Below are 14,051 nucleotides of genomic sequence, written 5' to 3' on the forward strand. Positions count from 1 at the left end.
CTCTCAAATTCCTAAAATCAGATAAGTAAATCCTCCCCACTTAGGACAGAGTGGGAAACAGGGAAACTGGCCAAGGCGTCACTCTAGCTGAAGTCCTCCTAAGTAGAAACATGAAACAGGGGCACAGGGTCCCTTCCTTACATAATCCCTATGTACAAATTATTTTATTGACTGCCTTTATGTTCTTGGTCCATTTTTCTTTCAGGGGATTAGTATTTTTATAATTGACTTACAAGTGCATTTTATTTAATAAGGATGTATTTCTGTCACATACACAACAAATGTTTTTCTCACTTTAATTTTTTTTTGGGGGGGGGAGGAAGATTGGCCCTGAGCCAACATCTGTGCCCATCTTCCTCCATTATTTTTGTATGTGGGATGCCGCCTCAGCATGGCTTGATGAACAGCGCATAGGTCTGCACCAGGGATCCGAACTCATAAACCCCAGGCCGCCAAAGCAGAGGGCGCGAACTTTACTACTATACCACCCGGCCAGCCCCTCATTTTAATTTTTTTTTGCTTATAATTTTATTGAACAGAAACTCTTAATTATATATTTGGTGTCTCAATGACCTTTCTTTAAAAAAAACTTTTTACTTTCAAATACGTTTAGATTTACAGAAAATTTGCAAAGATCATTCCCGTACACATTTCACCCATTTTCTCACTACTGTCCTTTTACTGTTCCAGGATCCAATCCAGGATACCATATTGCATTTAATCTCAGTTTGATTTTTAATTTTGGTTGCACTTTTTTTTTATTTAATTTACAGAGCCAAGAGTGTTTAATTTCTTCTCCCAAATTGACCAATCATTTAATAATCATTGTGTTCTCCAGTGACTTGAAACAACTTAATCTTATAAATGACTTCCAAATTGATATTTCTTAAATTAAATTCCTACAAAAGCAGAGATAAAATATTTAATTTTGGCTCTCCAAGCACAAAGTGTGTTTGCTCAAAAGTGTGTGTTGAACGAAGAATGAATGCATTTATTCAGGAAATGCGATAATTTTAGTATAACCATGCACTTTCTGATTACCCAGAACAACCAATGTATTCCATAACTAGGTATTTACCCATGAGAAATGAAAACATATGTCCACACAAAGACATATAAAAAGTATTTGTAGCTGAGTAGTTGTCATAGTCCGTAGCTGAGGACAACCTAAGTGCCAATCAATAGGTAAGTGGATAAACAAATTGTGGTATTTCCATACACCAGTAAAAAAGAAAAGGCATTAAGTTGAGTAGGAAAAAAATGAGATAAAAAGAGTACATATTGTATGTTTCCATTTCTATAAAATTCTAAAACCAAAACTAAGCCACAGTGAAAGACAGGAGGTAAGTGATTGCCAAGGGCCGAGGTGGAGGGAGGAATGGACTGCAAAGCAGCCTGAGGAAACTTCAGTGTATAATAGAAACATTTTGATTGTTGTGGTGGTTCCACAAGTCAAAATTCACCAAAATCAAAATCACCAAACTGTAGGCTTTAAATGAGTGTAATTTATTGTACGTGATACCTCAATAAAGTTGTTGAAAGAAACATTGCAGAAGGTACACAAAATAATCCATTGGTTATAGGAATATATGTTACAACTCATCTTTATCAATTTATTTCATCTTTATAAATCTCTGTTTTCATGCATTCTCTACATCATACACACACTCACATACATATATATTTACCCACACACACACGATAGTGTGCTTCAAATAAATTTGGTTATAGGGATAAGGGAGCAAAAAGATTTAAAGACTACCAACCTAGCAAACAAGAGAAGAATGATGCTATGTCTCTTGAGCTGTTCCCGTCAACCAGCAGCTGCCTCCAGCAAGGCTTTGGCAAGCAACGGGCTTTAGTCAATTCACGGCTGAATTTTCCGTCAGGCGCCCGGAGTGCCCCGGCCTTCTGTCCACCTGGCTCACTACTCTGGGTATTGCCCAGAGCTCAGAACTTGGCCTTCTGCACTGTTCTGTCTATTCTAAACCTTTGCTTGGGCTTCTCATGTCACTGCGATTCCCAAGACACAAATCTACACCCCAGATCTCTCGCCTGCTTCCCTTGGCCACAACCCCTGCTGCCTGTGGGACACACTATTTTCCAAAGTTCTATCCCAACTCAAATTCAATATTTCTAATCATATATTTTCCCAAACGAATTGCTTTTCATACTCTTGCATTACTGCCAAAGAAAAAAATATACCCTGAAGTTATCTTCAATTCATTCTACTGTTTTACTTTAAAAATTATAATTCCTGCCAACTTGTCCTGTAGGTCTTAATTTACTATCTGTAGCAGTGTTTCTCTCCTCAGAAAAACTACACTGCTATACAACATTTTTCATATAGGTTTACATATGATTTCCATGGACCCCCTCCAAAACCTAAAACATATGGATCTCAACATTGTTCACTTCTAAGTTCTGGTTTCTCTGGTCTGGCTCTTTCTTGAAAGTTCCAGAACCACTTTTCAAGTACCTTCCCGATAGCTGTTATTTTTGTGTTGCACAAATATCTCAAACTCAGGATGTTCAAAACTCAATGTGCCATCTCTCCACCCAAAATTACACCTTTTTCTTGCCCTTTTTTTTTAGTGACTGGCAACACCATCCCCCAAATTAATTAACATAGTAACTAGAATATTATTATTGACTTCTTTCTCCCCAAAGCCTTCATATCTAAATGGTAATTATGGTGGCCTCACATAATTGCCTAAGGGTGTAAATATAGCTTCATGTGCCAAGGTGGTAAATGTATTCCTAACAGCTGGCCCATCATATACACTGAAGTCTTTTCTGCGTGAATATAAAACGAGTGACTCGTTCCTTTTGTGTTTGGTAGCCAATACTCCAAACTCTCCGTACCTCATTCTTTGATGCCCTCAGTAGCCTCCTAACTCTCTCCCTGCTCCCAATCTCTTTCCAGTTCTAACTTCTCCCACTATGTCTTAAAATGGATTTAACTCTTCCTTCAGCAGCCCCTACAGAAACATCACTGTCCTTATCCTCATTCTTAAGTCTTTCACTTCCTGGGGCAGCTTTTCCAGGGCCAACTGGGCCTTTAGAAAGCATTTGATAGTTAAACAGAAAACGAAGAGACTAGAAAACAACCGTTTAAGGTTTACCCTCTCCCCCACCCCCACCCAGTGCTATTGTCTGCATTTTCTGGGAGACTTTAGAATAGAGTTCCCCACCAGCCTGCCTCTATATATGATTTTGTACAGGAGGCTGAGATAGTCATCCCCTCGGTTCCTCCACGAGAGCCAAGCAGGTCCTGGAACAAGAACAGCGTCATCTATGTATCTCAGTGTTCCCTACAAATATTAACGCTGCCAACATGTGCCGAAAGATAAAGAAAACATTTGCGAGGCATTGCAAACACAAAAAGGCCCTCAAGAGTCTAAAAACAATGAATTTGCATCATGGCATTTTACTGTCTCAGGAATTCAATGCCACCAACCTATAGTTAAAACCTAAATGATTACGGCCAATGACATTTGGGAAGAAATTTGTCACAGCTGGCTTAGGGCCAGGGGGAGCAGCAGAAGGTGAGGAAGTTGAGACTTGCTGCCTCTGAGCAGTGGATGCCACTCAGGTGGGGCAGAGCATGGAGTGCAGTCACCTACGGAAGGAGTCCAGCGGGAGGCAAACCAAGTCAGCAACTCACCTGCAAGACGACCCGGCACCTGGAAAAGGAAACCTTGGAGCAGAAGCTGAAAAGCCAGGAGCAGAACCAAAAATGAGTCAGAGGAAATGCAGTAAAAGGTCAGACCTCGGGGAAGGAAGCGGGAGATGCCAAAGCAGCAGAAGGCTGAGGGCTGAGACCACGATGAGTCCAATCAGCTGTTCTTGAGGCCAAGAGAAGGCTCTCCTTTGAGCCACCAGGAGGGTTAGTAGTTCTTTACTGAAATGAAATAAACTGAACTTAATTCTTCATCGAAGCCTAAATAACTGGGTATGTTATTTTAGTCTGTGTAACGGTCCTATATTTTTTGTCTGTTTCTTCAGCTTTACATTTTCCTTTATTTCTCTTCTGTATATTTTTTATGGTTTTTTTTTTTAATGTTAATGAAAAAAGCTTTCACGTTGTTCCGGGTCGACAAAAGAAAACATTTCTTCTAACTTGATTGAAATGTCAGTATATGTGATGGTCTCATAATACAAATGGAAAATCTAAACCACTTTATTATCATAAATATTATGATTATTTGTATTACTAGTAGCCACCATTTACCGAATTTTTTTAACCTTTGCCATGTACTGTGCTAGGTGACATGTATTCCTCACAACATCCACAGGAGGAATTATTAGTACCAAACAGATGAGGAAACCAAGGCTAAAAGAGGTCAAAAAACTGTTCCTAGGATCCTAGAACTAATAAATGGCAGGGATGAGATTTAAACCTGTGACATGTCTGGTTCCAAACCCTGTATTCTTAATTACTGCACTAAGCTAAAGTTTATTTAAAAGATTCTTATTTAAATATGACCCACATAAAATGGGTCATTTGTTTAATGAACATCTGTCAAAGCACTGCTGGGTGTTAAGTACTTTTCCAGGTGGCCTTGGGCCAAAGAAAAAGGAGAATCTGACACAGTCCAAGCCTTCCAGAACACTTAAGCCTGAAGACAAGACACAGTCCACAAAATAAAGCAAAAATCAATCCAAAGTCATACGTAAGCCTTGAGTTTGAGGCCTGGAGATGCCACTTCTCAGCACCGTGCCCCTGAGCAAGTGATTCCTCCTGTGAAATTGAGATGATAAGGGTTGAGCCTCACAGAATTCTCTGAGGATAAGACAGATAATACAGACCAGCGGTTCTCAGCCTCAGGCGACTTCCTCCCCACCAAAGGTTATTTGATAATGTTTGGAGGCATTTTTGGTTGTCACAACTGGGGAGATGGGGAGAGGTGCTGTCAGCAACCAGTTGGAAGAGGCCAGGGATGCTGCTAAACATCCAACGATGCCCAGGACAGCCCCCTCCCCAACAAGAAGGAATCATCTGGCCCAAAATGTCAATCGTGTTGAGGTTCAGAAACCCTAATATAGACAAAGCATTTAGCAGAGTGCTTATGGCATGCAGTAGGCCCTCCATATTAGCTCTTACTGCATTTACACGAAAGGTGGTACTGTATGTACTTAAGCAGCAAAAAAAAAAAAAATTTAAATAAAAAATAATTGTAAAAAAATAATAATAATTTTAAAACAAGCCTAAAAGACAAAGACTTACAAGGCAATGGAGTAGGTAAGAGTGCAGGCTCTGCAGTCACAGGCTGAGGTTTGAATCCCAGCTCTGTGTGATGTTAACAAATTACTCAGACTCTGAACTTCTCAGTTTCCTCATCTTTAAAATGCAAATAAATATATCTACTTCTCTTTTTTTGGTGAAAATTAAAAGAAATAATGTATGCACCTGGAACTTAATAAAACTCTCAACAAATATTTTTAAAATTTTAACATATTGAGTCTTAAGCAGGGCTTAGAAAAAGTATAGACTTTTGATTGGTGAAAGGAAAAAAATCATCTCTCACTATATAAACTTAAGCAAATTACTTAATCTGGTGGAGCCTTAGTATTTGCATCTTCAAAATGAGTATAATAATGCCTCAATTACAAGGATATAGTAAGAAATAAATGAGACAGAATTTTAAAACATTGGCACATGATGGTGAGTGCTCAATAAATATTAGTTAATTCCCCTCAAAGAGAAAAAAACAAGGTTTTTATAAAGCTACCAAAGTTGAATACCATAGTAAAAATTGCTTCTGCCAGAGCAGAAAGTCTGGACTGAGGAGCACTGAATATGCCATAATCTATAAACAGGTCACCTTGGAGAAGCCCTATAACCGCATTTGAAAGGAACGCTATATACACTGCATCTCCCTCTCACCACCCACCAGCTTTCGGCGAGCATCCTTCTTCTGTTCTAGGTATGTCACTGTGACTTATCTAGGCTGAAAAAGAATATAGCCCTTGGCTGCAGTTACTGGAAGAGTAAAAATTGACTTCTTCACCTACAAATTTAACTGCATTTTATGAGCACCAAAAAGACCCACGGCAGTAACTATTCATAAATGAGCTAAGCACAAGGCGTGATTTATTAGAAGATATTTGCCATCCTACCTCTAAAAAATGATCATTAATGAGGTTTTATGCCCATCTCTGAAAATCACTGTTTGTCAGGCAGTAATATCAAAGATGAAATTACTTATTCAGTAACTGACTGCCAAGCCAAAGCAGATTATATCTAAAAGTATAATGCTATTTCAGAAATTACAATTTAAATTTCAATGAAAATTTAAAAAATAATCATAAAGCATCCAATTTCAAGCTATTAATGTTGAGGCCTTTATAAATATCCTGTACCACAAGCTTAAGATAATTTCCCAATCAAATGAAGGCAGTGTTTAGATCTCATTCACTCTAATAGTTCAAGTATGAAAGACGTGTCCATATACAAATGAAATAAAAAATACAACACATATAACTTTGCTAGTCTAAATGTCTCCCTGAGTGCATTTTCCGTTTGAAAGTACACATTTGCTGCTGTTTGGCGAAGTTGATGATCTTACGGCAAGCTTATAGGGCGGCTTTGATGCAGTTTCTGAATTCATTTTGCATTTTTATATGCCAAATATCTACCCACGTACCACATGACATTCAAAAACAATTTCACTTTCTGTTACAAACGATACATATTCTAAAGCTCTGACCTGTCTGTCAAAAAATGAGCTACTTCCACTTCCCTTTGTGGGAAATAGAGAATAACAACAACCCTGAACTGGAAGCATTCACCTGATCTGTGTCCCTCCAAACATGAACCAGCCACAGCTGAAAGCTTCTAGCCTTTATCAACTGTAGAAATCAGGTAGAAACCAAGAACACCACCTTCTGTATTGCCTGCCTGCATTGGCAGTGCCATCCAATGCTACTAACTTTCCTAAAACATGACATTTGTCAGGTCTCACCATACTTGGACTCCAAAAATCTCAGAGGTTCCTCCATTGCACTTAAAATAAAGAACATACTCCTCAAACTCACATTCAAAGCACACTCAAAGTTCACAAGTTGACATCAGCCCACCTTCCAAACACGGTCTCCCCTCCCTCTCCTAGGTGGACAACTGTCCAGAGTTAAATTATGCCCTCACCCTGCCCCACACTGTCTGCCTTCCAACGTTTGTGCTCTTTCATCTGCCTGGTGGACCCTCTCTTTGCTCTCCACTGACTCAAAGCCCCACTGACACCTCCCCTATTTATTGCCCCAAGGCTACCCAGTCTATGGGACTAGTGAGGATCGTATAGCCTAGAGGTTGTGGCTCTGTTCCCACAGAAACCATGGTGAAAGTAACAGAAACTGCGGCACCTGGAAGGCATCCAGCCACCGAGGGAAGGCAACAAAAAGGCTCTCTGCGAAGGTTAAAGGGTTTGAACCAGAGTTCCTTGGCCCTTCCAGGACTCCAAAGCAGTGACTACTCATTCCCTGCCAGATAATTTCTATTGACATCAACCAAAGAACCACTCCAGCTCCCTGCCCACGCCCACCCTACCCAGGCAGCGTCTCTCTCACAGGATACCATATCACATAAAGAATTTTTTCAGGCTCTCTAGTAATCAAAGAAAACAAACTGAAAACAGCAAAGAGATCATTTTTCCCTCCTTGCATTAACAAAAGACTGACAAAACCCAGACTTAGAGGGACATGGGGAAATGATCACTCTGATGGTTAGCTGGTGAAACTGTAAATTGGTATAACCGTTCTGAAAGACAATTTGGTGGCAAAAAGCCTTTAAAATGTCTATAGCCCTTAACTCAGCAAATTACAAACATTTATATTAGGATGTTTACTAAAGCATTGTTTAACTGCAAAAATTAAAATGGAAGCAATTTAATGTTCAATACTGGAGAAAGGATTAAAAGTACAGCATGTTTACTCAATAGAATACTATGCAGCCATTCATAAAGATGCTAGAAATCTACATTTTTCACTCAATTTGGGGTGAATAGATCCACTGTAGAATAGCATGTACACCACAGCTGTGAATCTATACTGAGGGACAGCTGGAAAAACGTCTCCCACTGTTTTTGGGCATGATTCCCTGAAGTACCTGCTGAAGGGGCCTGAATCATCAATGTGGTACTTCTTACCTCTGATCACCTCCAAGTGCGGGTGAGTCTTCCGGCACATGTGCTGCTTTTAGAGGTGAAGGCTCCCAAGGATTCTTGCCATTTCATTTGAGAAAATTCAAGTTCTTTACAATTCAGGCACAAATAGGAGAGGAAGACTTTTCTATCTCTCTGTCTTTCTATCTATGCTAAAATAAAATGTATAACAATATGTAAGATGTGAAAACTGGATTTAAAAAGATAAGAAATTTTTAGAGAATTCATTTAGATGGTTCAACATCTAAATACCATGCACATTTTCCACATTATTATAGCTCTGAAATCAGAAACATCTTACAATCGATAGTATTTTACAATTGTTCTCAGGGAGGCAGCAGTAATGAGCTGGTTGTCATGACCTGCACATTCGTGAAAACTTGCAGAATGAGTATTAGCTTGGTTGGAAGAAAACCCAAGAGACAATAATGGAACACTCTGTTAACATCCAGAAATCACAGCCTTGTGAGGAAGGGATAGGAGCAGTGGAGAATCAAGCATTTTTAACAACATTCCCATAGCAGGAATCACAAAGCTAGCTCACTCTGCACAACTGCTAACATCTTTTCAGGACCAGCACTAACCCTGGCACACAAAGTGACTGCATAAATGAACACAGACATTAACGACTTGGAGTTCAAGAAGGATTCAGAAGAGATGAATTCTGAATGTGAATAAGTTTTCAGAATAACTTATGCACTTTATTTTAGTATGTGTTCTTTTTATGCACTCACAGGAGAAATACATGATACATTTTATAATTAATTAAGTCTAAACATGTTCCCATTACTACATTAGATTGGATGAAATACAGTAATTGAAGTTCTAGAAAGAGAGAACCAAGGAAACCAAAGGAATGAATTTACAATATCTCATGGAATCTAAGACACTGATGCCAGCACTTTTTTTTATCATATAAGAAAGTGTTGGGCCAGCCCCGTGGCTTAGTCCACGGTTCGGATCCTGGGCACGCACCGACGCACTGCTTCTCTGGCCGTGCTGGGGCTGCGTCCCACATACAGCAACTGGAGGGCTGTGCAACTGTGACATGCAACTATCTACTGGGGCTTTGGGGGAAAGAAATAAAGAAATAAAAATTTTTAAAAAAAAGTGTCAACAGAATATTTTTTACACAACCATGTCATGACTGTCACCTGACCAATGGCTATTATAAGATACCGTCTATTTAATATGCATCCTTATTTCCTGATTTGAAATGTCAAACTATAGGGGGAAATTGACTTTAGAATTGATAAAATTACTAATACAAGAAAAACTCCCAGAACTAAAGGACAAGTAACCAGAAAGAAAAAAGCCACTGGGTTCCTCCATACAATAAATGACCTACACCAAGACACATCATCCTGAAATTTCAAAATTCCAAGGATAATAATATGATGCTAAAATCTCCACATTAGAAAGAAAAAAAAAAAGGAGTTCGATTTAAAGGATCAAGATTCAGAATAGCATCAGACTTCTCAATGGGTAAACGGCAGCAAGAAGACAATGAAATACGTCATCAAAATGATGAGGGAAAATGACTTCCAACAAGAATTTTGCATTCAGAGAAACTATCTGCCAGGTGTAAAACAGAATAAAAAATTCTCAGATATAAAACATCTCAAAAGTTTTACCTTCAACATACCCTGTCTTAGGAAGATATTAGAGGGTGTGCTCTATCCATCAAAACAAGAGACTAAGTCAAGAAAAAGCAAGGGATATGGAAATCAGGAAACAAGGGAACCAACCTAGGAAAGAGGTAAAGAAATCTGCAGAATGACTCACTGCAGATACTCCTAGCTGTCCACCCAAATCCATTTCCTCTTCTCTGGGTGCACAGCTAGACAACATTATCCCAGCCTCCCTTGCAATTAGGTTTGGCCACAAGAATGAGTTCTAGACAATGACATATAAATGAGAGGGATGTGAGCCGCTCCCACGACTATCTCCATGCTGAGACTGAATGGAGTTGACCATGACAACTTTGGAACCCAAGTACTGAAAACAGCAGTGCCTCTAACCAGGGTCCCTGAGTGACTGCAGGAGGCAGAGCAGTGCCCCACCCCACTCACCTGAAACAGCAGATCAGAGCCTCTGCCCCACCCCCAACTCACCTGGAACAGCTCAGTAGTGTTACATGAGCGAGAAATGTATTTCTGTTGAATTTGAACCATTATAGATTTGGGGGCTACTTGTCACCTCAGCCTAAGATTATTCTAACTAATTTAGATGGAAAAGGAAGATTCCAAAATGACAACAGTGAACAAATGTATGGACTGCTTGAGGATGCATGTGGCCAACAAAAAGATGAAATGTATAGATCACCTGATTAAACTAAATATATTAAGAAAAGATTTACAATTTAGACAGAGAGTATGAGGTTGAAATAGTAAGACATACTTTGAAAATTATGCAAAATAAAATAATTGAAACAGTTATCAAATATGAGGAAAATAAAAACATTTATAAGAAAGGAAATGTAATCATAGTATGCCAAAGGGTTCAGCTCTGAGTGCTAGTTACAGTCAGAGCAATTTAAAAATTAAATTGAGGAAGCAAAGTAGGTAAATGTGTGTGTCATCATCCATAGGAGGAAATCATATATAAAGAATGAAACTAAAAATCACAAAATAGCAGGATAAGCATCTTGTTTTCACAAAATGAAGGCAAACAGTAAACTATTTAATGGAGGAAACAGTCAACTACTGAAAGGTAAATGCCTCTAGGAAGTCAAATCAGAGACAAGGAAGGGTACAACAGGGACCACTGCTTTTAGATGACATATCAAACTATATAAATTTGCAATCTGATAAATTTTTAAACATTTACTGCATTCTTGAATGAACAAAATATCAAATTTGTTTGCTTTAAGCTGAATTATAACTTCTCAGAATGGCGACACCAGTTACCCCATGTTAACTGGAAGCTTAATTGGCTGCTTTATATGCTACCGATTACTTTAAAAAGACATAATTATAGAAATAGTTTGATAAACAAAATCTTTCAAAGCAAAGGAGTTGGAGAAGAAAAGTAAAAATGGCTGTGAAACCAGGATCTGGCCTAATCCCCTCATTTTCCAGATGAGGAAACAGCAACCATTGTGGGAATTTGCCATCTTCCTCAACAAAAGTAAACCCCAAGCCTCTAAGGTATACAGTGGAGGAAGAGCCTCCATTAGGAAAATGACCACAGGACCTCTAGTCATGTTTGGCAGGCACAGTCCCTCAATCCTCACCATGATCCCCTCCATATCTTAGGAATTTCCTGCTCTCCATCATTGCTCCCACTGCTACTCTCACACTGGTTTGGGCTGGGGAGCGCTCTTCCCACCTATGGCTTTTGCCAAAATTTGACCTTTCCCCAATTTTCAAAAGACAACTAAGACAATTAAATGAGAGTTTTTAAACACTTGCAGTAGTAAAAAAAGAAGATAAAATAATTTGTATAATCTGATTTACAAAGTATGACACGCTTTCCTTAACTGGCCAACTCTGTTCCATTAGCTACTATCTCTGTAGCATACACCACCACCGAGACCACACCTAAGCACTGATCTTCAACAATTCACCCAAGAGAATAAGGCACAGAGAAAAGCAAAGCTTCCCTCCTCACGTCCACTTCCAGACCAGCTTGCATGTGCCAGTTTCATGGCTGAACACCCATCAGAAGATTGACCTGAAGGAGAGCTAGTATTCTTCCCAAGGAGATGTGACTTTCTCCTATGACCTCAACTGGTCAACTTAAGCACCTTAAGTCTAGAATGCCTGAAGAGCAGAAGGAGATGACTTAAAGGATGTTTCTTTAAACAAAGCAACTGAATAACTTTCCCAGTTACACAGATAAATTAGTGGCAAACCTGAGACAGGAACCTTGCTCCCTGGCTCAAAGTCAAGAGTTCTTCACCTTATAATGTGATTCTTTTTCTCTGAAGACTAGCACAAAGAAAGCATGGCAGTTAAGTTAGAAATAAGGAACAACATCCTGTCTCAAATTATCTTTCAAGGAATAAAAACCTGCGGCCAAGGGGATGACAGAAAACCTTTATTGAAGATATTACAAAAATATTTTTTGAAGATTTTTATGAGTCAAGCAGAACCTCATTATTTTCAAGATAGACGCATTGTAAGTTCCATTCTAGGTTTTAATCAGAGTTCACATTTTAATCAGAGTTTTCCCATTTCCCTAACTACTTAAAAGACCCAAAGGACTTTTTATATCTGGGCAAAATATATTTGTATATTGCTTTACTCAATAAAGCACCTCTCTGTGAAACTCTTTCTATACATTCTCTTCCCCTCACAATGAGGTTTACCTTTGATATCTCAATGCAAGAACATAAGAATGTGTTGCTATATTGCTCTCCATTGAAAAACAAAAACTGACAATGAGGGCCACACTCAAAATTCCTGGTTATGATACTCATTTTTGGAAATGCTCACCCATCAACTCATTTACACATTAATAATACTATTTATAGAATTTATATAACACCTTCTTTCAGAGCAAAAAAAATGCACTTCACATCCATTATTTCATTTATCTTCATACTATCCCTCTGAAGTGTGGTGAGAACAGTTGCCTCACCCTATTTTAATGGAAAAAAATTTAACCAGAAAAGATGCATTATCCTTCTTGATGTGAACAAACAGCTTCTAAGTAGAGTGCCTACATCAAGTGGAGAATAAACCTTCAATTACAGGATATTTCTGTCAATATCCTGAATGAGAACAGAAAAGTAGAAATGCTGGAATTCAGCCAATTTTGTTCTTCTTAAAATAAATATCTGTTCCTGGGTATTATTCATATATGTCATTACAATTTTTAGGACAAAAAATAGCTCAAAATACATAAATGCAAATTTAAACAAAAAAGAAAGGACAGCATTTCATGAACGAACAGTATATTATATTGTCACTATCTGATTTCTCAGAATTTCATGCTTGCATATGTCATTATTCATTGTAGAAGGAAATGATAACTTTTTTGCCTACAATTAGCTTAATACCAATGACTATCAAGATATGCTTTGAGTTTTATATGTCAGTTAGCTATCTTGACACAAAGTGGCAACTGATACAAAACTTTAAATGATTGCACCTTCTAGGATTTTTAGGCAAATAATAATTAATAACTATTTTTAAGTTGTCATAGTTTAAGAAATCTCCAGATTTATGATATAACACTACAAATATGATTTTTAAAGCTGAAAAATATTCCTCATACGCATCGACAACGATGGCTGCCTCCCCAATATCCATTCTCCCCTTCTTCCTTAAAATAACAGAATCCTGACATTTTAGGGAGGTACCAATTTTCCCAGAATAAAATGAAAAGGAAAAAGCCTCTATTTTCTCAGACCTCCCTGCAGTCAGGGATGGCCATTGACATAGTGCTGGTCAATACGGTATTAGTAGAGGGTACCAGATGCATCTTCCCAGACCCAGCATGTCCCTTATTAAAAAGGACTGACTAAGCTGGTGTTGTGCCCTGCCTTTGGCCAGCCTGTGGTCCAGATGCCTGCCTGGAGGTTCACTAACTATCTTTCCATCAAGAGAATGAAAGCCACACACTAATGAAAGTAGACCCAAAAGCAACAAGGAGCCTAAATCCTTGATAACCTCCTGGTGTGGTTGCTCCAACCTTGGATCACCTCCCTCTAGGCATCTTATGGCATGTAAAACAATAAACTCCTTACTTGTAGTATTGTATGTCAGATTTTCAGTTACTCTCAAATGAATGCAATCCTAACTCATAAAATAACACAAATATATCCCGGTTGGATCCTTCTTTTTCTCTCTTCAAAATTAATTCCCTGCACTTAAGTCAGGCAAATCCAAATAAAGAGGGTGCAGATACTACCTCACACAAAAAATTATTTTCCATCTTTTA

Source organism: Ceratotherium simum, chromosome 2 (genome assembly GCF_057802395.1).
Source record: "Ceratotherium simum simum isolate JZ-2026a chromosome 2, ASM5780239v1, whole genome shotgun sequence".
Classification (NCBI taxonomy): Eukaryota; Metazoa; Chordata; class Mammalia; order Perissodactyla; family Rhinocerotidae; genus Ceratotherium; species Ceratotherium simum.